The 26,587-nt window shown below is 36.4% G+C and overlaps 1 protein-coding gene and 1 long non-coding RNA gene across 10 annotated transcripts in view; both read left to right on the plus strand.

The window, feature by feature from the left end:
* TMTC3 (transmembrane O-mannosyltransferase targeting cadherins 3) overlaps window positions 1-16,024 on the plus strand; it is a 74,003-nt gene extending 57,979 nt beyond the window's left edge. For 2 of the 9 annotated variants that reach the window (XR_014082535.1, XR_014082531.1), the window contains 2 exons: window positions 13,074-13,156; window positions 15,479-16,024. The gene's annotated coding sequence lies outside the window, so the exon portion shown is untranslated. Of the gene's footprint in view, window positions 1-3,649; window positions 3,814-10,170; window positions 10,207-10,850; window positions 11,940-13,073; window positions 13,175-14,544; window positions 15,050-15,478 lie in introns of those variants that run through there. The other 7 variants (XR_014082534.1, XR_014082533.1, XR_014082540.1 and 4 more) reach the window with 7 other exon arrangements.
* A 1,096-nt stretch (window positions 16,025-17,120) lies between these two features.
* LOC145546133 (uncharacterized) lies at window positions 17,121-26,587 on the plus strand. Its single transcript, XR_014082543.1, has 5 exons — window positions 17,121-18,770; window positions 19,217-19,978; window positions 22,205-22,249; window positions 22,398-22,582; window positions 26,454-26,587. It is a non-coding gene; the product is annotated as an uncharacterized LOC145546133 (long non-coding RNA).

Consider the following 26,587-nt stretch of genomic DNA (forward strand, 5'->3'; position numbering starts at 1 on the left):
GACGGTATTTAGAGGTGGAGCCTTTGGGAGTTAGTTAGGTTTAGATGAACAGTATGATAAGGCAAAAAGATGACACTGATAGATGAACTCGCCAGGTCAATAGATACCCAATATACAGCTGGAGAAGAGTGGAGAAATAGCTCCAGAAAGAATGAAGAGGCTGAGCCAAAGCAAAAACAACGCCCATTTGTGAATATGAAGTAAAGTCTGATGCTGTAAAGAACAAAGTTGCATAGGAATCTGGAATGTTAGGTCCATGAATCAAGGTAGATTGGAAGTGGTCAAACAGGAGATGGCAAGAGTGAACATCGACATTTTAGCAATCAGCGAACTAAAATGGACCAGATGGGAGAATTTAATTCAGATGACCATTATATCTACTACTGGGAGCAAGAATCCCTTAGAAGAAATGGAGTAGCCCTCACAGTCAACAAGAGTCCAAAATGCAGTGCTTGGGTGCAATCTCAAAACAGCAGAATGATCTCTGTTCGTTTCCAAGGCAAACTATTCAATATCACAGTAACCCAAGTCTAGGCACCAACTACTACTGCCGAAGAAGCTGAAGTTGAATGGTTCTATCATGACCTACAAGACCTTCTAGAACTAACACCAAAAACATATGTCCTTTTGATCATAGGGGACTGGAATACAGAAGTAGGAAGTTAAGTGATACCTGGAATAACAGGCAAATTTGGCCTTGGAGTATGAAATGAAGCAGGGCAAAGGTTAATAACAGTTTTGCCAAGAGAACGCACTGGTCATAGCAAACACCCACTTCAAACAACACAATAGACAACTTGAGATGTGGCCATCACCAGATGATCAAACCAAAATCAGATTATATTATTTGCAACTAAAGATGGAGAAGCTTTATACAGTTGACAAAAATAAGGCCTGGAGCTGACTATGGCTCAGAACAAACTCATTGCCAAATTCAGACATAAATTGAAGAACATAGGGGAAACCACTAGGCCATTCAAGTATGACTTAAGTCAAATCCCTTATGATTTATACAGTGGAAGTGACAAATAGATTCAAAGAATTATATCTGACAGAGTGAAGAACTATGGATGAAGTTTCATAAGATTGTACAGGAGGCAGTGATCAAAACCCCCAAGAAAAAGAAATTCAAAACGGCTAAATGGTTGGCTGAGGAGGCCTTACGAATAGCTGAGAAAAGAAGAGAAGCAAAAGGCAAAGGAGAAAACTAAAGCTATCCATCTGAATGCAAAATTCCGAAGAATAGCAAGGAGAGATAAGAAAGCCTTCCTAAGTGATCAATGCAAAGAAATAGAGGAAAACAATAGAATGGGAAAGACTAGAGATCTCTTCAAGAAAATTAGAGATACCAAGGGAACATTTCATGCAAAGATAGGCACAATAAAGGACAGAAACAGTATGGACCTAATAGAAGCAGAAGATATTAAGAAGAGGTGACAAGAATACACAGAAGAGCTATACAAAAAAGATCTTAATGACCCAGATAACGATGATGATGTGATCACTAACCTAGAGCCAGACATCCTGAACTGCAAAGCTAGCGGACATGATGGAATTCCAGATGAGCTATTTCAGATCCTAAAAGATGATGCTGTGAAAGTGCTGCACTCAATATGCAGCAAATTTGGGAAACTAACAGTGGCCACAGGACTGGAAAAGGTCAGTTTTCATTCCAGTCCCAAAGAAAGGCAATGCTAAAGAATGTTCAAACTACAGAATGATTGCACTCATCACACGCTAGCAAAGTAATGCTCAAAATTCTCCAAGTGAGGCTTTTATTGTCTTAAAATGAGAGAGAATGTAAGTTTATATTTGCAGCAGCCACCTCCCCACCATAACGAGAGGTCCTATTAAAAATGGAGTCAGGGCGGTGTAGGCAGATCACGGAGACAGGAAACTGGGTCAGAGATCTTGTTGGAGACCTGGTCAAACTGCATCTGAAAAGACAATAAAGTGGAAACAACTTAAGCTATATCTGAGTCATTGTGTCAACTTTGGAACAGGGGCTAGACCTTCAGTGTAGTCTGGCCAAGCTCATGAAGTCACATGAAGGGCAGCATGGGTCTTTCCATCCAAGTCTTGGAAGTTACCAGTTGTAAGTGTAAGACAACTGGCTAAACTGAGTGTCTTGTGCTGAACAAGGCAACAAGTAAGAGAATTTTTGTTTTGAAAAGTCAACATGATAAGAGTCTTTGTTTTGAAAAATCAACTTGTTAGAACATTTAGGAAGGTCAACAAGAGCAAGAAAGTCTTAAGGTGGATCCATTCTCTCTGCAAACAGGTCAAAGAATTATTTTAGTATAAGGACCCTGTCTACCTGCAGTCTGAAGCCTGAGATAGCTGCTACTACAGTAGCAGGATTGGCAAGGGTTAGCACTCCAGGTTCTCTGCCCCAGACTAAAATTGACTCAAGTAAAATCAGAGCTGGGAGACTTACCAAGAATGGTAGATGAAATTGTAATCTAGTATCTCAGGTCCCTTTCACATACTTCCATTAAACCAAACATTGCCTGAGGTAGGGACAAATTACTCCTATTAGGAAGATGCAATCCAGAGGCACAAATACTAAGAAAAGGGACATTCAGCTCAAGGCCAAAGGGATTGGCAGTGCATTGTGGCTGTATTAGGTTCCTGGGGCTGCTGTAACAAGATGCACAAACTTGGATGGCTGAAAACAACAGAATGCATTGTCTCACAGTTCGAGAGGCTAGAAACTTGAAATCACAGTGTTGACAGAGTTGATTCTTATGGAAGCACTGAAGGAAAATCTGTTTCATAACTTCCTCCTAGTTTCTGGCAGTTGTTAGCAGGCTTTTTTTATGTTCTTTGGCTTGTGGATATATCATTTTAATCTCTGCCAACATTCATATGGCATGGCATTCTCTCTCTCCCCTCTCTCATCTTATGTCTGTGTGACTGTGGGTCTGTGTGTCTTTGTCTCCTTTCCTCTTAATCTATACTATTGGATTAAGGACCCACTTTAGTATAGTATGACCTCATCTTAACTAATTATGTTTGCAACAAACATATTTGAAAATAAGGTCACATTCTGAGGTACAGAGATTTCTAATTTCAGTATATTTTTAGAGGGACAAAATTCAAGCCACAAAAGTGGCCATGGTCAATTTCTAGAAGACAGGAAATCCAAGGGTGATTTCATGTTTGAAAGAATGATTCTTCTTGATATCTCTTTGTTTACTACCCCATCATATAGAGTGAATGGAAATAGTTAAAAGTATACCAAGAGTTTAAGTACAATTTATTATTAGAGAAATCTCAAGCCCTACAAACAAGTGGCTGAGGTTGCTCAAACCTTAAAATAATCCTCAGACTCCAGAACCTGAAGTTAAAGTACATTGATAAAGAATTACAAGAGGCATCCCAAATATGGTCATGAAAGACAGTTGTATTTACTCAATAAATTGAATTGTCAAAGCAGACACATACAAATCATAAATCTTACTTTATTCTCAAGTTTGTATCAAAAGATATAAGCAAACACCAGATATAGGTTAAAGTCCATAAGTTTCAGATTTGCGTACAATAAGAAAAACAGATGGATCAAATATCCTACTAAAACGTTATATAGGTAGGTTCTTGTGTGTAAGGAGATCTGGTGAAAATCATTTTTTCCTGTTATCTCCACTAGGGGAGAAGTGGTTTATTGACCTGTGATTAACCATTTTCTCCTCAACAATGGAACAAAGATCCTTCCAGAGAGCAGATCTATAACAGCCAGACTCGTTGACCAAGAAACTGCATTTCACTTCTAGACTGAGGGGTCCTTACCTTATCCTTCACATAAGATGCAATGTAAGTTATGTACCAGAAACTGCTTTTTGTTGTTCCCCTTCTCCAATGACAGCCTATTGGGAAAAGTGTTTTAGATGTTTAGGGATTCATAAAATGTACTATTTAGCATTAGTTCTCTGGACACAAAAGAATCAGAGGTCTGATTGAGAAGACTGTGCACTAAACATATTTTTGACTTCTAGCTGTAGCTGTAAATGAATGGGACTGTTAAGTGTTATTATTAATACTTTGGGAGGGTAGAGGAGAGTGTGTTTTTGATGGGACATAGCATAGATTTATTATGTAGGCAGGGCTTTTGGAATATGGGCTAGACAAAAGAATGGACATTTCCTTGGTTGTGTTTGCTGTTCAACATCAATTCACTCTATTTCTAGTACTGCCATTTGGAGATTCATTCAGGGATGCTCTGCTGGAGGGGAGAAATTGAGCCACCCTGAAAGAAATAAGTACATTTCATCCCTTGGACCATTGCCATTTGTAGCCATAAGTTCAGGAATTGTATGTGTCAAAATTAGTAAGATGCTAGAACTTCCCAAAATCTCTTCCTCCTTTCCGTTAGTTTTGATTGAGAGACCGTCTAAGTCTGGAGTTAGAGCATGAAGTTAGAGCATGAAATCTGACAGTAAAGGAGCACAATGAATGAACAGAAGCAAACAGAATCTGGGTCCAGGTGACATCATTCGGTCCCCAGTCAAGATGCAGTAGAAGCCAGAAATTGAATTTTTTAGACACATGAAGTAATTATTTTCCTTTTGTTCTTAAACCCATTGCATTGGATTTCCTGTTACACAAAATTAAATAAAATCCACTGATAGTTTTTTAAATATTTAAATATATTTTCAATGCTTTGTAATCCAAGAAAAACCCTTTTCAAAGCAACATGTTGTTTTTCCAAAGTCAGTCTGACATTAAAGACAGATTGGAGCTGGTAAAATTGCTCAACAGGTGGGAATGTAGGAATTGTTCTTCACATTTTCTGAGTTTTGTATCCTCTTTCAAAAATCTGCAAAAAAAAAAAAGTCTGATTAATGTGCTTTTAAAAGTCCTACATGACCCTCCTCCTGGCTTAATCTCTTGTTGCTCTCCACCTCACCCATTTCATTCCATCTCAGCCAGCCTTCTTGCTGAACTCCCACCCCAGGGCCTTTACACTTCCCATTCTCTCTGCCTAAAAACTCTTCTTTCATAAGTCTACATGGGTTCCAAAAATTCTTTACATTTCTTTTCAAACAAAACTGAACACCAGACAGTGAAAATTTGAAGAGTGCATAAGTATAAAATTCTGTAAAGGAGAAAACACTTGATTATAGGCTAGAGAATTATTAAAAATGGAAAAAGTAAATTAATTACCATGCAGGCTAAGTCTTCAGAGCCCGCAGCTTAGGACACTGCCTTCCTAGAATATATGTCCCTAGGGTCAGAATATACAAGGGTAACTGTGGGAGGTTGTGAAGATTTCAGGGACTCAGGTAACCATATTATGATCCTGTAAAGTATGTTCTTGTAATAATTCTCTCCTCTGCACAGTGCTCTCTTCTTTTTGGTGTGTTTCTTTTGATTATTATTCCTTTGTCCTTAGTCATCCTCCTTCCAGGTTAGTTTATATGTGGGATCCCATGTAGGAACACTCCTGAGAAGAAAATCTTTGAAAATCTTCAGGAGCCAGAGATGACTGAGGTGTAGATCAAAGGATAGGGCCTGTGAGGTAGACAACATTTTACTTGCTACTTTAAGGCATAGCTGGAATGATGAGACATAGAAATGTAGGCCCAAGATTCCACGTAGCAGCAAGTGGGAAAGGAACAAGCAGTCCCTACTGATGCCTTGAGGCTTACAGACAGTTTAGGGATTGGACATTGACATTATTTCATTCTTTTTATGACTGAGTAGTATTCCATTGTATATATGTACCACATCTTCTTTACCCATTCATGTGTCAGTGGATATTTAGGTTGCTTCCATGTCTTGGCTATTGTGAATCAGAGATAATTTTAAGGTGATTCAGTAAGCCACCTTTGTGGTGGCTTGAGTAGTTTCCAAATTAAATGTTTTGTGAAAATAAGAGAAGTTGAGTCAGTCAAGCCATAGTTATTGAAGAGAGGAACACCAAATCCCTTATCGGTAGAGCCTATTGCATATCCCAGTCTCAGATCTAGAGCGTGGGTTGACTGTGCTGTTGCTAACATTAAGAAATGTGCTACTAGTACTTGTTTGTATTCTCGTAAACCCCTTCATTGAAGGTACATTAGTGATTGTGCATGTGACCTTAAATAGCCTCATCAGTACAAGTACTCAAAATCCACTTAGTAATAACTATTAATGGGCCATAGATCCTTTAAATTCATATACTTTAGAAATCTAGGTGATTAGATGGAATTTAAATAATTCTGTTTTTTCCATCTATGATAGCTATATTTGTTATTCAGAAAGTTGTTTGCTAAATATATTTAAATTAAGAAAATATTTATTTAGGTTATAATAATTACCGTTTACTGACAGAAACCATTCTAGGCATCTAAGTATATTCCTCATTTGATCCTCACATCTAAAAAGATCAGATTACAATTTCTCTTTTTAAAATGATAGAATTGAGGTTTAGAGAGGTTAAGTAAAATATCCAAAGAAATAGCTAGTGGAAAATTTAGGATTTGAACTCAGATGTATCTGACTTTAAAATTTGTTCTTTCCACTAGTCTATTCTCTCTCCTTACATGTTGCCAGTTTATTGGTGAGCACTTTCTTTTTTAAACAAGTATTTATTTACATAATAATAATGCTTGTCATACATTGAACACTGACTACATGTTAGGTATTGTGTTAAACTTCAGATTTACTTCATAGTGTAAGAACAAACATTTAATGAATAACTGCAGTAATATCTGAAAGAGTACATATATTTAAACAGTTGATACCAAAAGACTCATGCTATGGAAGACATGAGAAAATAGAACCTACATAAGAGCAGAATCAAGTAGTCTATAGTCACTCTTTCATGTGCCCATTGGGTGGAATGATAGGTTGAATGGCATATATTATTAACATTATTTATCCTTCTCTCTTCACACATGCAAGTTAATTAAAGTAATTTCAGTGTGACTGGAATGAAATTTTAGTGTACAGCAAACATGCAGCAAAAGCACCGAGTTTATCCCTTTTGCCCTCAAGAGTCACTTTTTAGCACAATACCCACATACTCTTACATGATAGAATGGGAATAGCTCTTTATACACTATGTCACTTAGTTCTCAGGACATCTCTGAGTAAGTAGGCATTAGTTCCATTTTACTGGTGAAGGACACATAGTGTTCAAGGAACTTGTACTTGCCCAAATGTGTATCCACACAATGAACTGTTTTTTATGAAAGTAGCAGGTTAAATATGAGTAAATAAGCGTGTGGATCAGCTGCATGTCTTCTCCAATTAGTTGTGAATTCCCTACTATAGTGATTGTGGTAGGCTGAGTAATGGTACCCAAAAGATGCCCATATCCTAATCCCTGGAATGTATAAAGATGTCACTTTATATGGTCAAGAGGGCTTTTATAGATGTGATTAAGCATCTTTAGGTGGGAGATTAACCTAGTTTATCTGGATGGATCCAATATAATCACTTGTCCTTATGAGAGGGAGGCAAGCATGTCAGAAGCAGAAATGAGATTAACAATGCAAGAGGTTGTTGTGGGCTTTGAATGGAGGAAGGGACCACGAGCAGGCAGCCTTTAGAAACTGGAATGCGCAAGGAAAGAGATTCTCCCCAGAAACATCCAGAAGTTATATAGCCTTAGAAACACCTTGCTTTTAGACTTTTGACCTCCAGAACTGTGAAAGAATACATTTATTTGTTTTAAACCATGAAGTTTTTGTGGTAATTTGTTGTAACAACAGTAAGAAATTTACAGTAATTTTATCTTAAACACCTTGGGAATGAATAGAAAAGGGGTTCAAAATCCAGACCTGTTTCTTTCCAAGTCCCTTCCTTTTCAAACATGATGCATTTTCTCTGCTTATATTTGTCTCTCCTGGACAATACAGTGTAAATGTTAACAAATACAAATGTTCAATTCATCTTTTCAAAAATTTACCAGCAAACACATCTGCTATGTAGTATGTCAAGTAAAATAATTAAAGTGTTATTTTTGTTAATATCTAACATGATTTACTCAAGAAGAGGACAGTATTCTAATCTTATAAGATATATTCAAGAGTATTGTCATAAGGTTATAAAAAATTATTCTTTGCTACTGCAGTTAATAAATTCAATGTTAAAATGGATGAAACTAACCATCAGTAGATATAAACTAGCTTGAATGATATGTTGCTAAAGTTATGTTGCTATTGGACAAAGAAGTCTTCAGAACCAAATAAAAAGTAGAGAGTATTTTAAACACTTTTATCGTGATAAATTGGTCAAATCCTCAGAAAGAAGTGATTGAAGGCTAATTGATCAGAGACCAGGGCTCATTTGCTAAACCATATACCTTCATATCCTAGTTTTTTGAGACAAATAGAAGGCATTCAACAAATAGTTTTGAGTGGTTGGATAAGATTGCTCTACTAGATGTTAAAAAGGACTTGACTTAATACAACAAAATAATCAAAACTATGACACTGATGCAAAAATAGATACACCAACAATGAAGAGGATAAAAAATCAAAAACCATACTCTAATATAAAAATAACATTACTATGAATTACTGATGCTTATTGTAAGCCAAGCACTGTGCTAAGTATTTTACAGCATTATCTAATTTAACGTAATAAGCTATTGCTATTTTGCTGTTTCCATCTTTCCCTCTCATGGAAGCTAAGATTTAAAGAGGTCAAAATGGTAAAAGTTGGCTTTCTGTGATGACAAATCCTATGTGTTTATACTGTCTGTGAAACTGACTTTAATAATATAAAATGTGATAAAGGGGGCATTTAAGTTTCATAAGAAAAACTAATTTTTAAATATATGGTTTTGGAATTAATGTTTAAAACCCCTGTCACATCATTTATCAAAATTAATTTCAGAGATTATAAAGTCACTAAGTTAAAAAATTATCCAAAAGTTAAAATTTTGTGCTTTAAGAACATCATAAATAAAAATTAAATGTGGAAGAATATTTGAAACATATATAGTGCATAATATGTTTACATATTATACATTTATACATTATATAAAGTTGAAAGTTTACTTGCATGCTTAAAACACTCTTGCAAATAAAAAAGAAAGTAGTAAGCCCTCCAGTAGAAAATGAATAGATAATATGCCCCTACAAGGCAAAGTAAATATTAAAAATGTTTAACATCAGGAACAATCAACAAGTATCAAGAACAATTACAGTGAGGCTTTCCTCCCAATCAAATGAGCAAGTGTTTAAGAAATGTTAACACCAGATACAGCAGACATGGGAGGAACATACATTCCCATAAATGCTATTAGAAATGTAAATGTATACAGCTTTTTAGAGGGAATAAATATAAAATGGGAGCATGAGGTTTAAAATATGCATGCTCTTTGATCCACCAGTTTCATTTCTGTGAATTAGTCCTAGATAAATAGATATATAAGAATATAAATACAGAGAACCACCATTTCAGTATTGTTTATGGTATTGAAAAATTGAAAATAATGTTACTTTAGTGGTAAGATGTTTACAGTATAGTATTAGGTGGACAAAAGTAGACTAAAAAAAGCTATGTATAATAAGATTCATTAAAAGACAATTATATTTAAATATAAATATGATTATATTTAAAAGATATTTAATAATATGATTACTATTAAATATATCACATGGATATTTATATTTATCCTAATTCATGGGGAAAAGTACTTTATATTAGCTAACAAAAATTTAACAGAGATTCATCTCTGAGTGGATGGGATTGTAGTTGATTTTTATTTTCTGTGATTTTATTATACCTATCTATATTTATAATTTTAAACATAAATATTCTTTTCTGATAAGAATTAAAGAAGAAAAACCAAATTTGATAAAAGAATAAGGTTATGCTCACCTCCACTCCAAATCTGATTATGTACTTCCTACCCAGTTTATCAAATCTCTACTGACTCATTTACTGCAAAAAATTCCAAACAATTTATCTTGGGACCTAAAGTTATTTCACATCTGGTGTTACATATGAGATTGATTTCATTATTCACCTCTGTATCCCATGGGTCCTCTGAATACTTCTGACAACTATCAAGCCCCCCCTTTCCCCCCTTCCGCTGAAGGACCTCTAACCTTATTTTTCTGGAAAACATCACCTCTTCTATCAAGGCTTTTTTTCTCTACTAAGAAGAGTAAGTGATCACTTAGCTTTGCTCTCATGGCATATTTTTAAGTGACTTGCCTATTGTCTTCCTAGCTCCTGTTACTGCAGATCACGTTTGCAACATTCCAGGTAAATACAAGTGCATACATGGCAGCTGTGCTTTTCTTATGTCTTAGGAATTGAAAGAGTTGGCCCTAGATCATGCTGCAGATTAGATTAAATAAAGCAGAGATTTCTCTAAAAAAAAAAAATTGCTATTCTCGGAGAATAGCATTGAAACATGTATATTATCATATGTGAAACAACATCATTCCATGTTCGATGCATGAGACAAGAGCTCAGGGCCGGGGCAATGGGATGACCCAGAGGGATGGGATGGGGAGGGAGGTGGGTGGGGGGTCCAGGAAGGGGAACACATGTAAACCCAGGGCTGATTCATGTCAATATATGGCAAAAACTATTACAATATTGTAAAGTAATTAGCCCCCAACTAAAATAAATAAATTTATAAAAAAAAAAATTGCAATAAAGCCAATATAAGACCATCACAAGTGTAATTAGAAATTCTTCACATCTAAATAGAGTTCATGCAATATAATTAATAATTTGAGTGAAACTCAAAATGACAATTTTAAGCTCTTTCTAAAGCAATAACTCACAGGAGCCTCTGCTAAGGGGATGTGAACAAAAAGATTGATTGATTGAAGGATGGGTGAATGACTAGATGATAGATAGACAAGAGAGGTAATAGTGTGCCCTTCTTCTTGATTAAGGATTCATGAAACTATGATCATCACTTCATGGCAAATAGATGGGGAAACAGTGGAAACAGTGACAGACCTTATTTTTGGGGGCTCCAAAATCACTGCAGATGGTGACTGCAGACATGAAATTAAAAGACGCCTTCTCCTTGGAAGAAAAGTTATGACCAACCTAGACAACATATTAAAAAGCAGAGACATTACTTGGCCAGCAAAGGCCCGTCTAGTCAAGGCTATGGTTTTTCCAGTGGTCATGTATGGATGTGAGAGTTGGACTATAAAGAAAGCAGAAAGGTGAAGAATTAATGCTTTTGAACTGTGGTGTTGAAGAAGACTCTTGAGAGTCCCTTGGACTGCAAGGAGATCCAGCCAGTCCATCCTAAAGGAGATCAGTCCTGGGTGTTCATTGGAAGGACTGATGTTGAAGCTGAAACTCCAATACTTTGGCCACCTGATGCGAAGAACTGACTCATTTGCAAAGACCCTGATGCTGGGAAAGATTGAGGTGGGAGGAGAAGAGGATGATAGAGGATGAGATGTTTGGATGGCATCACCGACTCATTGGACATGGGTTTGAATACCAGGAGTTGGTGATAGACAGGGAGGCCTGGCATGCTGCAGTCCTTGGGATCACAAACAGTCGGATACGACTGAGTGACTGAACTGAACTATATCACTTTCAGTCTTTTCCTGGATAACTTTTGAATGTTGTGAGCATTCCAGTTTGTTTTCAAGTAGTATGCTAGCTCAGATCAGTTAATAGTGGCTGCCTAGAATCCTACACTGGTTCATCCCTGTTCAGCAGAAAGGAGGAGAGTGATCAATGACAGTGAGCAACGGACAAGAGGGTGGCAGTATATGCCCTCCCTGGGCATACCAACCTCTGAAACACTTTGATAATGGGAAATTAAGAGTTGCAGGACTATATAAACTTAATTCTTTTGCTTTTTCATTCCTTGATTCCTGTCTTTTCTTGCAGGGTTTATGGATAACATCACAAAATGATTGTTTTGTTTTTGTAGTCAATTCTATGTATAGTCATGAGGCTAAAACACCTTTAGCCTTTAGCTACTCATTGTAAATAAAAAGACTGGATTATCATAGTTCATTTTAATGAGTCAGTAGGTAAAATCACTTAAAGCAACTGTGGCTGAATAAGCAATATTTCTGTGCTATTGCTGTATCTTGGCTACCAGCTTACACTAATGAGCTGTTTTAAGAATAAGAAATTTGGGAAGTTATCTGGCTGGATTATGCCAAAATAAGATGTCATGCTAAGGCTTGTTAAAAGTTCCTCCATGACAAATTCAAAGATATACAATATTATTAACTGTATCTTGGCAGCTCATTTTCTTCTTTTATAAACAGTCCAAAAAGCTGCTCTGGTTTATTTAATTCTCAGAAAAGAAGAATTGGAACCATTTAGCCTGCTTAATATCAAAATCTATCTGACCCAAAGGAGAATCAGAAAGAATTTCACAGAACACTTTATTTTAGTTACAACATCCCATACATAAACTCTCTAACTGCAAATAAAATAGAATTTTTAAAGCCCTAATGGAAAATTTATAGCATTCATTTCTTCTATCATTTTTTCCTTGAATACTCTTTCTCTGATTCCTTTTTTCCCCTACAATCCTTTAGGAATTCTCAGGAATTAATGTCTTAGTCTTTCCTCCTTTCCCTTAACATTTATTATTTCAGAAACTCCTCCTTTCTCATGATGAACTATAAGCTTTATATAGATTAATTGCTAAATGTTTACCCTAAGTTCCAAACTCTCAATAATTTTCTGTAGATCAATCATGCTAATATCAAATACTAAACTCTTATCTTTCTTTACCAAAACTGATACCTTTAGAAAATATGTTCATCCACTCATTATCCTTTGTGTTATTACCTATTATCTCTTTTACCAGAATCATAAAAGTGATCGAATGCTAGTCATTTCCTGAATTCTTCCCCAGCACTGTCTAAAACTTTTCTTAGTTTCACTTCAGCTCTTAGGGGCCTTTTAGGGCCTGAATAATGGATCACTTAATAGTAAATATGAGAATATGATGAGAGTTATGATTTTAGACTATCTCGTGCAATAACATAGAAAATGGATAGTTGGAACATACCTAAAAGCTGATTTTAATTCTTCAGTGAAGTTAGGGATGAGGAAGGAAAGGAACTTACAAGTAATAATTTTGTGTTAGCATCTGTTAATGTCTTTCTATGTTACTCTTCCAGGAAACGATCATCTTTAAAATGACCTAAAACTGAAAGAAATGAGGAAGAAAAGGAAATACTTGCACTGGCACCCATGCAACTTGGTGTGTGGTATTCAATAAGTATGTTCTGGTTAAATGAATAGCTAATGGATCAGATTGATGGTAAAGGTTTAAGTCATCTTAGAGGGCTGGAAGGGCTTCCCAGGTGGTGCTTTAGGTAAAGAACCCGCTTACAAATGCAGGAGACCTAAGAGACGTGGGTTCAATCCCTGTGTTGAGAAGATCCCTTGAAGGAGGGCATGACAGCCCACTCCAGTATTCTTGCCTGGAGAATCCCCCATAGACAAAGAAGCCTGGCAGTCTACAGTTCATAGGGTTGCAAAGAGTTGGACATGACTGAAGCGAATTAGCACACACACATGTATGCAGAGTGCTGGCAGGGAAAATATTTTTTCTCTAAAAGTGGCCTTCTCAGCACATATCCATTTGCATCATGCACCTGGCAACCCAATTAACTTCTGGATATGGTGGCCTATCTCTTGTCTTCCCTGTCTCTTGTTTTACTCTTATCAGTCTTCTACATCATTTTAATATCATATACTTCTTAATAATAGCCATGTAGTAATTCTCTGTCATTTTGCTTGCTCTTATCTTGACTCCTTCCTTAACATCAGAGACTAGATTTTCTAAATCAACCACAATACCTAGTAGAGAGCTCTCGTACACTGGAGATCTGAATATGCTTGGTGCCTTATTCCGGAGTTCTAATTAAATATGCTAACAAGTGTAATATTATTATAAAAATATTGTTTATTAAGTTTACAGGTGTTTCATTTTGGTTATGTTAGGTTGTTCTATTCTGTTTTTGTATTTAATTCAAAACATTTCTCACTTTGGAGGAAAGTTGCCTTTAGTTACCAGAAAGCAAACATTCCCAGTAGATTAATTCTTCATTCCTTTGTTGTCATTATACTATCTCTACCCATGATTTTAATTTCCAGATGTTGATGGGTTTCTTCAACATCTGTGAATCTTGATATTTGGTTTTATTCATACACAAAAGTCCTGGAATTGAGACGTATCTACTACATGTCACAAACAGCTTTAATTAAACCATTTATTTAAACCTTGAAAAAAATATCTCATCACTTGGGACTTAGCCATGACTAGTATAGAATCTTAGAATTAGTAAAGGAAATTAATCTAGTAGTTCCTTTGCGACAAGAGATATTACATATTATTTTACAGTTTATATAAGATTAATTCTTTGGCATTATGAAAGCACTTTTTCTTCTGAATTTTTATATTTTCCAGGTTTATTGAAATATAATGGACATATAACATTGTATTAGTTTAAGGTATACAATTAAACTACACTTGCTCCTTGGAGGAAAAGCTGTGACAAACCTAGACAGCATATTAAAAAGCAGAGACACCACTTTGCCGACAAAGATCTGTGTAATCAAAGCTATGGTTTTTCACATGTACAGATGTGAGAGCAAGAACATAAAGAAGGTTGAGCTCTGAAAAACTGATGCTTTTGAATTGTGGTGCTGGAGAAGACCTTTCACAGTCCCTTAGAAAACAAGTAGATCAAACCAGTCAACCCTAAAGGAAACCAACCCTGAATTTCATTGGAAGGACTGATGCTGAAGCTGAAGCTCCAGTACTTTGGCCACTTGATGTGAAGAGCTGACTCATTGGAAAAAACCCTGATGCTGGGAAAGATTGAGGGCAGGAGAAGGGGGAGTACAGAGGATGGACATTTTAATTGGATGACATCATTGATTCAATGAACATGAGTTTGAGCAAACTCTGGGAGATAGTGAAGGACAGGGAAGCCTGATGTGCTGCAGTTCATGGGGTCGCAAAGAGTTGGGCACAAGTTGGCGACTGAACAACAGCAACAACAAAGATGTACAATATAATGATTTGATATCTGAATATGTTGTGAAATGATTACCACAATAAATTTAGTTAACATCCATCAGTTCACATAGTTACAAATTTTTCTTGTCATGAGAACTTTTAAAATCTACTCTCAGCAACTTTCAAGTATGCAATATAATACTTTTAACTATAGTCTTCAAGCTGTACAAGCTATACTCCCCAGAACTTAGTTACTTTTGAGCTTTAGAACTTACTTGCCATGAAGATAGCTGTATGCATTCTTGTGAGCAAAGACTTTGTGTATAAAGTTATTGACTCCTAGATCTGTCATATTTTGAAAATGTTTAATTATTTATGATTTCTGGTATTGAAAATTTTTTACCAAGACAATTTCTATTCTAACACAGTTGGAACACTAAAGGAGTGCATAGATTATAAAATGTATTAAAGATTGTTTGTTAGTTTTCTATTGCTGTCATAACATTTTACCACCAACGTAATAACATAAAACTACTGAAATTTATTGTCTTGCAGTTCTGTGGATCAGAAATCAAACAGAAGCCTATGTCTCACTGAGCTAAAATCAAGGTGTTGGCAGAGCTATGTTCCTGTCTGGAGATTCTAGAGGAGAATTCATTTATTTGTTTTTCCAGATTTTCGAGGTCACCTCATTCCTTGACTTGTGCTCCCCTTCCTCCATCCCCAAAGCCAGTCATGTTGTTGTTAAGTCCTTCCCATGTTGCATTTCACTGATCCTCCTGTCTGTTGCATCTCTCTCATCACAGCCAAGAAAATTCTCCATTTTTGAAAAATTCATGTGTTTATACTGGGCCCCCAAATCTATAAGATGCCAATTTAGTTTTCACATATGAAATTTTAAAAATTATAGTTTACTGTGCTAGAAAAAAAAAAATCTTCAGTCTATTTCTGGCCTTAAAAGATACTAAACTCAGTCTCAAACCGGATCCCTTTCCTTGAAGCCTTTAAAGGCTCTTGTATAAGTAACTGCCTTGTAATCATTTTCTCCCTGCAAATAACTGAGAAGACAAACTATATAATTAAAGATAATGAGGTGGAAAATCTATTTCCCTGAATTTGAATAGACAAAAGAAGTTTTCTGTATGCCCAGAAGAAATTTTCACGCTGTAAATCTGATATTAATTGAAGGTGTCAAAAGAATAAGTATGGATGAATCAAACTGTTGAAAGTTGTTAAAATAGGACAAAAAGTGCTTGTGTTTGCATACAATATTATTAATTTAGGTAGCATTTCATGCATGTGCAGAGCTCTTCTCTATTCCTGTCACTGAAATTTTCAGTATAATTTATTTGAAAAAAATATTTTAACATTTTAATCCTGTCTGTTGCCATGATCAACCTAGAGTTTTTGTTTTTTTTTAAAGGTTTTGAGGGGGTCTCCCTCGTGGCTCAGTGGTTAAGAATCTGTGTACTAATACAGGAGACACGGGTTTGATCCCTGGTCCAGAAAGATCCTATGCCATGGAGCAACCAAGCTCATGTGCTATAGCTATTAGTATTGAGCAGCATTCTAGAGTCCAGGAACTGCAACTGCTGAGCCCACACCCACAACTACTGAAGCCTGGGCACCCTAGACTTCAGGGTGAAGCCCTGAAACAAGGCTTCACCCTTGAAGCCTGAAATAAGAGCAGCCACTGCAATAAAGAGCCTGCACTACAGAGTAGACCTGACTCACTTCAACCAGAGAAAAGCCCATGCAGTAACAAAGACCGAGCACAGCCCAAAATTAATTAATTTAATTTAATTTAAAAAGAAAAAGAGAAACCTACTTTTAAAAAATGGTTTTGTATGAGAGAATTATTAGTAACTCCATGATGGTATAGATAGTCAGGCATAGATACTACAGGTCTATTCCTTGGATTAAAGGGAATTTAACTGGTTTGGATAATGATAAAAAGTGGTTTTAATATTTATAATTTTCCTTTTGGTGTTCAAGTTTTAGATTTAGAACTTCAGCATAGTTGATTTTAATGAAGGACCAGCAGGTGTATTGTTCCAGGGTTTCTTTGCTAGATTTTATACCCATAGGGACCTCAAGCAAATACCTGAACATGATACTACACATGTCATTCCTGGTCAAGGATTCTTGTGGAAGTTTGCCTGTAGTTATGAAGATATCCTTAGGCTAAAAGCCCAAAGAAGATCACATAGAGAAAGAGAATACAGTCAATGGAAAAGCCAGGTGAATTGTCAAGTTATAACATCAGCACTTCATAGCACTCAAAAGTTTATCTCAGCTATGAATTTTATTGTGTTTTTTTCCTTTGGCATAGATCAGCTAGCACTATAGAAATATCTTTACAATGTGGTTGGCACGTAGAGTAGGATAGGAAAAGGTGGCTTCAAAGGTGAAACTTTAGATTCCAGTCCTTCTTTATGTTTCTTGTTGCTAGTACCTCTTCAAATTGCTCACCTGTACTGTATACGACATAATATACTCATACTACAGTGTGTATATACTGTAGATACCATATATATCCTTTATAAAACAATGATAATAATGGTACTATAAAATGTAAAACTCTTCAGGAGCACAAAATATTATGATAGGTAGCCAAATTTAATAACGTACCATAGAGCACTGTTTTTGAGTGAGGTATTCAGTTAAGCATTTGATATTATCAAAAAAAACTTATCAAGAAGGCATTAGTTAGTCTCACTTTATAAAGGAGGAAACCAAGGCAACTTTCTCTAGATCCCACAGCTAATAAATGGCAGAGCCCTAATTGAATGCAGGATACCCAGGTTCAGTGCTTGGATTGGGATGATCCCCTGGGAAAGAGAATGGCTACCCACTCTAGTATTCTTGCCTGAAGAATTCCATGGACAATGGAGCCTGGTGGGCTACAGTCCATGGGGTTGCAAAGAGTCACACATGACTGAGTGACTTTCACTTTTTTTTACTTACTTGGATCTGAAGTTTTTCCTTCTACATGTTAATCAGTGTGGTATTATTTAATAATAATGGAACTCCTAATAACATGTTATTCCAAATTTCACTTTCAGGTCAACTAGAACACTTCTTAGGTTCTAATTTTTTGTCCCTTTAGTCTGTCACATTTACTCTTCAGTCTTTACTGAAATTTTAACTTAAAGTCATTTGATATGAGCAAATTTGTACTGAGTCTGAGAAAAAGAGTGAGAAAGAAATTCTTCTTAAGGATTACAGATGAATTCATGTTTGCCCTCTCTGTTTCCAAAACTACTGTAAAGGAATAACAATGTGTGAATTAGAAGGGGCAAAAGGAATGGGAGATAATGGGACATAAAATATTATACATCAACAAATTTTTGAAGATGGAAATCTGATGGATGAATTGGTAACTGATTTAATCAAAGAAGAAAAAACAGATTTTTTTTTTTTAAAGAGAGATGTCACATGACACAAGAGAAGTGTCATAGCACCATAAAGATTTGGGAATCATAGACATTAGTTACCCAGGAAAACAGAAAGATTGAAAGTCTCTTTAAGAGGTAGTTAGGCATCTTGATTCCATCCTTACCTTTTGCTAGTGTCTACTTTCCTGCATCCTGGTATTTAAAAAGAAATTTGTTTTCTGGAGAAATGGAATCCAACTGCCACTATACTTAGAGACATATACTAAAGACTTGATGATTAATTGAAAGAATACAGAGTGAACTATGAGATCCCAACCCTCTTCCTATATTTAACTTAAATAATACTGACAGCTAAGCCTATGCCATTTATCATATGCATTCCTTAGTCAAAGATTGGAGAAGTACTTTCTGAGGAAGCAAACCAGTCTAAAAGTGCCACAGATTCTATAGTTTGAGGATCCTAAAACAAGCATCTACAATCACCACATGGTCATAATCCTCCAATCAACGCATCTCACCCCATCAGCATTTTAGGGCTTCATTCTTAAATATAAATAAACAGCCAAGAAGGACGAAGAGGAGCTTTTCTATGACCCTTCAGAGCATGTATATTATGTTATATTATGTTTACATATTAAAGCGCTCTTATACTAGCTTTATTTTACCAAAGTCTCAAAGAATTGCTTCCTTGTACTTTCTTCCACCTGCCACCACCCACTGTCAAATCTACTTTTCATGCCTTGGTGAGCACAATAAAAGTTTATTACATTACATTTTGCATGTATTCACCTTAAAATTATTATATTTAGTTATATAAACTTTTTTTATATTTTTATATAAGCATTTTATATAAATATTTGTATATTGTCACCCTGCTTTTTTAACTTATATGCAGAGTACATCATGAGAAATGCTGGGCTGGATGAAGCACAAGCTGGAATCAGGATTGCCAGGAGAAATATCAATAACCTCAGATATGCAGATGACACCACCCTCATGGCAGAAAGTGAAGAAGAACTAAAGAGCCTCTTGATGAAAGTGAAAGAAGAGAGTGAAAAAGTTGATTTAAAGCTCAACATTCAGAAAACTAAGATCATGGCATCCGGTCCCATTACTTCATGGGAAATAGATGGGGAAACAGTGGAAACAGTGACAGACTTTATTTTGTGGGGCTCCAAAATCACTGCAGATGGTGACTGCAGCCATGAAATTAAAAGATGCCTACTCCTTGGAAGAAAATTTATGACCAACCTAGACAGCATATTATAAAGCAGAGACATTACTTTGCCAGCAAAGGTCTGTCTAGTCAAGGTTATGGTTTTTCCAGTAGTCATGTATGGATGTGAGAGTTGAACTATAAAGAAAGCTGAGCGCAGAAGAATTGATGCTTTTGAACTGTGGTGTTGGAGAAGACTCTTGAGAGTCCCTTGGACTGCAAGGAGATCCAACCAGTCCATCCTAAAGGAGATCAATCCTGAGTGTTCATTGAAAGGACTGATATTGAAGCTGAAACTCCAATAGTTTGGCCACATGATGTGAAGAACTGACTCATTGGAAAAGACCCTGATGCTGGGAAAGATTGAAGGCAGGAGGAGAAGGGGACGACAGAGGATGAGATGGTTGGATGGCATCACCGACTCAATGGACACGAGTTTAGGTAAACTCCGGGAGTTGGTGATGGACAGGGAGGCCTAGCGTGCTGGGGTTCATGGGGTCGCAAAGAGTTGGACATGACTGAGCAACTGAACTGAAACATTTTTATTGCTCAATTGATATAGTTTTCTATCTGTGAAAGTAATATGTGTATTTTGGATTGGAAAAGAATGTATCATTGCTTTCCCCATTAAGTTAATGGGACTAGTTTTTCATTTAATAACTGTTGACTTAGCAACAGGGTCTTCAGAAATAAACTAAAACTGTTCATTGAGGGATAAGTATATAATAAATACATTTTCAGATGCCCAATTTCTCAGAAACTTTTCCTCCCAAACATGCCTCTTCAGGAAACTACTAGGCTCCAGAAAATTTTGAGGATGAAAACAAAGAAATATGGGATTCAGGAAAGAAGTATTCTAACCAAGGAAAAGTGTAAGGAATTACCAAGATTGTGTTGAAAAGGAAGACTTAGAATAGCTGTGGGGCATGCCTGGCTACCTTTGGTCTCAGAGCAGTCTCCAATTCTGGTCTGTAACTAATATATTATAACTTGTAAACTGGCAACTCTTGTCTTGCCCGGATTTTGAATGGCATTGCCCAGCTGACTTCATCTCCTTCTGGCTGCAGACTCAAGAGGTGCTTCCACATCCTCTGTCTCTCAACCCTAAGCCTCTGCCAGGATTCACTGTGCTCCTTCCAACTGGCTCCATGGCAAGCCCTCTGTCAATGCTCACCCATGTCACTCAAGGTGGCAAGGTTTGAGAAAGTTAATTCCTAAGACCCCTCTCTCACCTATCTCATAGAACATCAAGTAAGTATGGCCCAGCCCCAGAGTAGTACAAGGGGATTGTGCTAAGTCACTTCATGTCTGACACTTTGCGACCCTCTGAACTGTAGCTTTCAGGCTTCTCTATGGGATTCTCCAGGCAAGAATACTGGAATGGGTTGCCATGCCCTCCTCCAGAGGATTTTCCCAACCCAGGGATTGAATTTGCATCTCCTGAGTCTCCTGCATTGCAGGCGGATTCTTTACCACTAAGCCACCAGAGAAGCCCATCAAAGTGTTAATGACTCAGTTGTGTCTGACTCTTTGCGACCCCATGGACTGTAGCCCACCAGGCTCCTCTGTCTATGGAATTCTCTAGGCAGAATACCAGAGTGGGTTGCCATTTCCCACAAGAGCATTACACATTTCTTACAAGAGCATTACACAAGGTAAATTCTTTCTGTAACTTAAGAGATTGAGAAACAGCCACACTATCCTCTCCCCAACCCCATCTTGCCTTCACTTTTCTAAATCATCTAATCCTCTTTCTTAAACTAAGTCAGAAGATGGAGGACCAGAGGAGGTGTTCATACACTCAGCTCGTGCTTACCTTTCTTTCTTGCTGTCTCCTCCTTTTCTCCCCTGGGACCAGAAAAAATGACTTTTTGTTTGTTTTCCTCTCCCTGTGTCATTTCTCCCTTCTGCCTTTGAGTATCAGCAAGCTTGGCTGCTTTTCTGTTATTGGGTAGGAAGTGTTTCTGTACTACAGGAGGGCTCTGTGAGACAAGTTCTTCAAGCTCTTGATACTCTAATGGAGGAAATGAAGCAATCTAAACAATTCTGTCTCTTGACCTGCTCTCTCCACTTGCTTCTTGGCTAGATGCCTCTTTCCCCAACCCCCTCAGTGGTTGCTCAATGAACTGAGAGAAAAAGTGGCCATGATGACAAGGATAAGGGCTATGCATGAGCTCAACAACCTGAGCTTCCTTTGACCAAGGCTGACCTGGCTACTGTTTCTCATTAAATTCCTATCAATTAACTGCAAAGAAAACCACTATACTCTTGATATGGTCATATCTATGTTTATAATAAAGGATACCAGTTCTTTAGTAGACATCAGTTTTACAAATACTTTTTTCACATTCTGTATCTTGTCTATTTTCTTCATGATACATTTTTATGAGTAGAAATTATTATCTTGATTAGTTCTAAGCTGTCATTTTTTGTTTTATGGTTATTACTGCCTTTTATGAGAAATCTTTGTCTACCCCCAGGTCACAAATGTATTTTGTTATATTTCCTTATAAAATTTTTATAATGTTAGCTTTTACATTTTAGGTTTATGATCCATCTTAAATTAATTTTTGCAAATAGTGTGAGTTAAAGTTTTGTATATTCTTTTCATATGGATATCTATTTTTTTCTAGCACCATTTGCTGAAAAGATTTTCATTTCTTACAGATTGCTTTGGAGCCTTTGTCAAAAACCAACAAACTGAATGAAAGTGTAAGTCAGTTTCTGAGCTCTTTATTTTATCATTTATCTATCTGTTGATCCATATGCCAGTACAACACTATTCAAGTAATTGTTGTTGCTGTTTAGTCTTTAAGTTGTATCCAACTCTTTTTCAATGGCATGAACTGTGGCCCACCAGGTTCCTCTGTCCATGGGATTTCCCAGTCAAGAATATTGGAGTGGGTTGCCATTTCCTTCTCCAGAAGATCTTCCTGACCGAAGGATTGAACCTGAGTCTCCTGCATTGGCAGACAGATTCCTTGCCACTGAGCCACCAGAGAAGCCCTCAAATAATTGTAGCTTTATATTTTGTTTTGAAATCAGGTAATATAAATGCTCTAACTTTAGTCTCCTTTCTCATGACTGTGTTGGATATGCTGGGTTCTTACATTTCTGTATACATTTTAAAATCTGCTTCTCAATTTTAACAAAAAAAGGAAAACGCCTTCTGGTATTGATCGAGATTGATGCTATCCTTAATATCTTGCTGGTGAATGAGGGATGCCCTTGTTTTCCTAGTAGGAATAATTGTTTAATTACCAAACATTACAGGATATTTAAAATTAGACTTCAGTGCTAAGCCAGTACCTTCTCTACACTGTAATCCTTTCATTAGCTGAGGATATCTGTGATAGTGTTCCCTTCTGTGTGTGGGCTAGACTGAAAAGATCGGTGAAATCCCAAAGTAATTCTTTACCTTTTGTACCTAACCAAAATTTTCATAGTTTCCATCTAAACAAATACCAGTAAAAACAGTACATTAATAGTGCTATAAACAATTGGTTATAAATACACACACAAAAAGGAAAACTTTATTTCTAGTGAGTCTAATGATCACCATGTGTTCATGATTATTGGAACTTTCCCACAAGTGAGCTAGGTTTTTGTAAGCAACTTTAGTTAGGGTACTTCAAAATAAAGTCAGTAGAAGACTTCAAGACTCCCTGTTGTCAGCTGGCCACTATTTAACAGCAATATATTCTTTTAGTCTTACAAGGGTAATAAAGATGAACTCCTTTAGTCGTCAGTCAGAAGCCCTTTAAAACCCTTTATCAGGTACTCTGAAGGACATGACCCATCATGTACGGTGCTTCAGTAGCTGCTCACACTTTTTTCCATTTGTTTGTTTCTTAGTGGTTGAGCTGTTTCCTGATGAATCATAGCACTTTTACATAAAATACAATTTAAAAGTTTGATCCAGACATACCATCTATTTTATATTACATTTTATAATTTATTTCCATGGCTGTATAAAGGCATCAAATTCTGCAACTTGCTTAAAGAGCCCTTAACAGAAGAGAAGTCTGTTTAATTTAAGTCAGTAGGCATTTTGTCTTTTGGCTGAACATAATCCACAGAGAATTTTGAAGACAAAACGTGGAGAATGATCTAAGGGACCAAAGATAAATAAATAATGTAGAATTTTTATGGCTAACAAATGTTATCTATGGCAGCTGCTAGTGTTATCCATGGTCACTTTTTAGTGTAACTGGCTGCAGATCCACCATTCCACCAAACTTCATATTTAATTAGTGACCACTCAGTTTTAGACACTGTATTAAGCACTGAGGTAAACATACTAATAAAATGCTGTCCATGCCTTAGATAATTTCACAGCTAGTGGGAAAGGAATACGTAACAACAGCTCACTCTAATAATAAATTATGACAGAGCTATGTACAAAGTGTTCTAAGAGTCCATGTAGAGAACAGTGAGTACAGCTGGAGCAAGTGCCTGTATTTGCAGAGAGAGGACAAAGACAGCTTCAGCAAAGAGGTGGTATTTGAAATGGGTCTTAAGGAGTTGAGTAAGAGTGGCTCATACATCTGAAATCAGGAGAAAACAAATACACCTTAAGTCTAGAGGATGCATTAAGTTCTCAGTTCCACTATTGATTTAGTTAATATTTTAATTAAAACACTTTTAAAATCTATATTCTGAATCTGTTTCTTTTAGTATTATCTTAAGTGGTGCTAATTTTTATTGCTACTTATAATTCCTGTCCCACAGTTTTGTTTAGAGAACCAGAAATTCTCTCAGGTACAATGGAGGTACATAAATATTTTAGCTCACTGACAACCCAAATTACTGTAAAAAATTTACTCCTATTGGCCAACTGATAGCAGGGTCCATGAAAGGTTGCTGCACAACTCAGCAGGAATCAGTTGTATTAAAATACTATTCTTTGAGGGCTCTGCTTCTCCAGGTATTCAGGACTTGTGACTGTTAGCCATTCCTTTGTTTCTATCAGATTACCTAACTGCCTTTAGTGTAGAGTTATTTTACTTGGGATTTTATTTTAAACAGTAAGAATATCTTGAAATTAAACAAATATACACCAAGACTTGAAAAAATATGTAAATTACTATGTTGTTGTTGTTCAGTCGCCAAGTCGTGTCCAACTCTTTGAGACCCCATGGACTGGAGCATACTAGGCTTCCCTGTCCCTCACCATCTGGCAGAATTTGCCCAAATTCATGTCCATTGAATTGGTGATGCCATCCAACCATCTCATCCTCTAGAATAACAATAAATACAACCTGCTCTAAACAATGAAGTCCTTTGGAACTTCCATTCTTAATTCTCTGGTAAAATCCTTAGGCATATGTGGCCAAAGAAGATCTCTAAAGAGATTAAAACAGATTAAAGAGATCAAATCTCTTTTAAAATTACTTAATTATTCCATTCATTTCTCCATCTTTCATATCTGCGTTGAATCTTGTCTGAATTGGAATAGCCACTTCCTTTATATCAGACAGGTGTATCAGGGCTTTAAATACAATTGCCCAGTACTCTCAATGTTCCCAGCAGGAATTGTTTATCATTCAGACTTTATAACAGAGAGTTAGCATCATTTGCTGCTCAGCAATATTTATCTCGGAGATACGGACAAAGATAAAATTAAGATTGTCTCCTTTCTGTAAAAGTTTGACAGCAGCTTTTTATTACCCAAGTTGGGTACTCTGCATCTGTCTTTTCCTCTGTTTGGTTCAACAATGCAATGGCCAAGATTTTCTCAAATACTGGATTTCCTATAATCTTATTCTTTTCTGTAAAGATTACTTCCTACACTCTCATCACTTTAGCTTCAGAGAGAGGCTATGTAATGGTTTCTTAATGGATACACAATGTGATCCCTATACTAGGGTGGAGATTTTGAGGGGAAGAAAAGAATGTTATGATTGGATTGGCAACTTCTCTGGGAAAGATTCTGTGATAAGAGACTAATACCTCCCTATAGCACTATAAAACAGTCTGGGAGATCCTCAACTCTGGATGGCCATTTGGAGCCGACACAGGATCAAAGGAGCAGGATCAAGGGGAGATGGACTAGCTGTGAACTAAACTTTAAGGAAGAGATTTTAAAAAGTGAGGGTAGGGATCTTTGATGTCTATGACTTATCCAACCAAACATTATGGCAGGGATTTGGGGAAGGAGCCCTGTCAAGGAATAACGTACACACACTTTGCTGAGGTGTAGCTGGTGTCATAAAGCTTAACCATCTTTAGAAACCAAGCCACGTAACAAAGTACAGATGCAGTGAAGGAACTGGAGACCTCACTAATAAAGGCAGTTAGTTCGATAAAGTGGAATTTAATACAGAATTGCAAAGATATGTTCCTTTGTCAGCTTGTCTACATAAATTCTCTCCCTTCACCTCTACCCCTCCAAAGATCATTTTTACAGACAATGAATACATTGTCTGTATTCATTGACAATACTCTAAATATAGAAAATACATCCTCAGGACAAGAAAATGGCTCTCATCTCTACCTTTTTTCACTAGCACCCTTTTTAAATGGCTTTGTAAATCTATTAACACATTTTGGAGATATTTTCATTATAGAAACAGACAAGTTGCTAATTGATCTTTTCTGAAGATGCTCCCCTTCTATAAGTGAAGAAGTTTTAAGATTCACGAATGTAATGAGGACGTCTTGCTTCCATATTCTAGTACTTAATATAAATTTTAGTACTTAATACAGTGAATGTTGAATGTGTGAATGAATGAAAAGAGTTTAGAGATTTGGATTTCACCAAAATGAACTAAAAGACACAACAGTACTTTAAAAAAAATAACATTTTAATCTCATAGTTCTTATCATTTCTCCAAAAGACTGTTCTGTTGATTCTCAGAAGTTCCTACCAGTTTCTGATTTTAAAATGTGTAATTTCTCTTTTTAATGCCTGTAGTTGCCTTTCCTGAGTATTTGGAAGTCCTCTGACCAAAATCGGAAGAATGGAATCCCATATTTCCCTGGAGATTTAGAATTACTGATTCCTTGGATTAAAGTAATATTTTAGTAAATTCAAAGTCCTCAATCGAC

Source organism: Giraffa tippelskirchi, chromosome 4 (genome assembly GCF_054371585.1).
Source record: "Giraffa tippelskirchi isolate mGirTip1 chromosome 4, T2T-mGirTip1v1.2.pri, whole genome shotgun sequence".
Taxonomy (NCBI): Eukaryota; Metazoa; Chordata; class Mammalia; order Artiodactyla; family Giraffidae; genus Giraffa; species Giraffa tippelskirchi.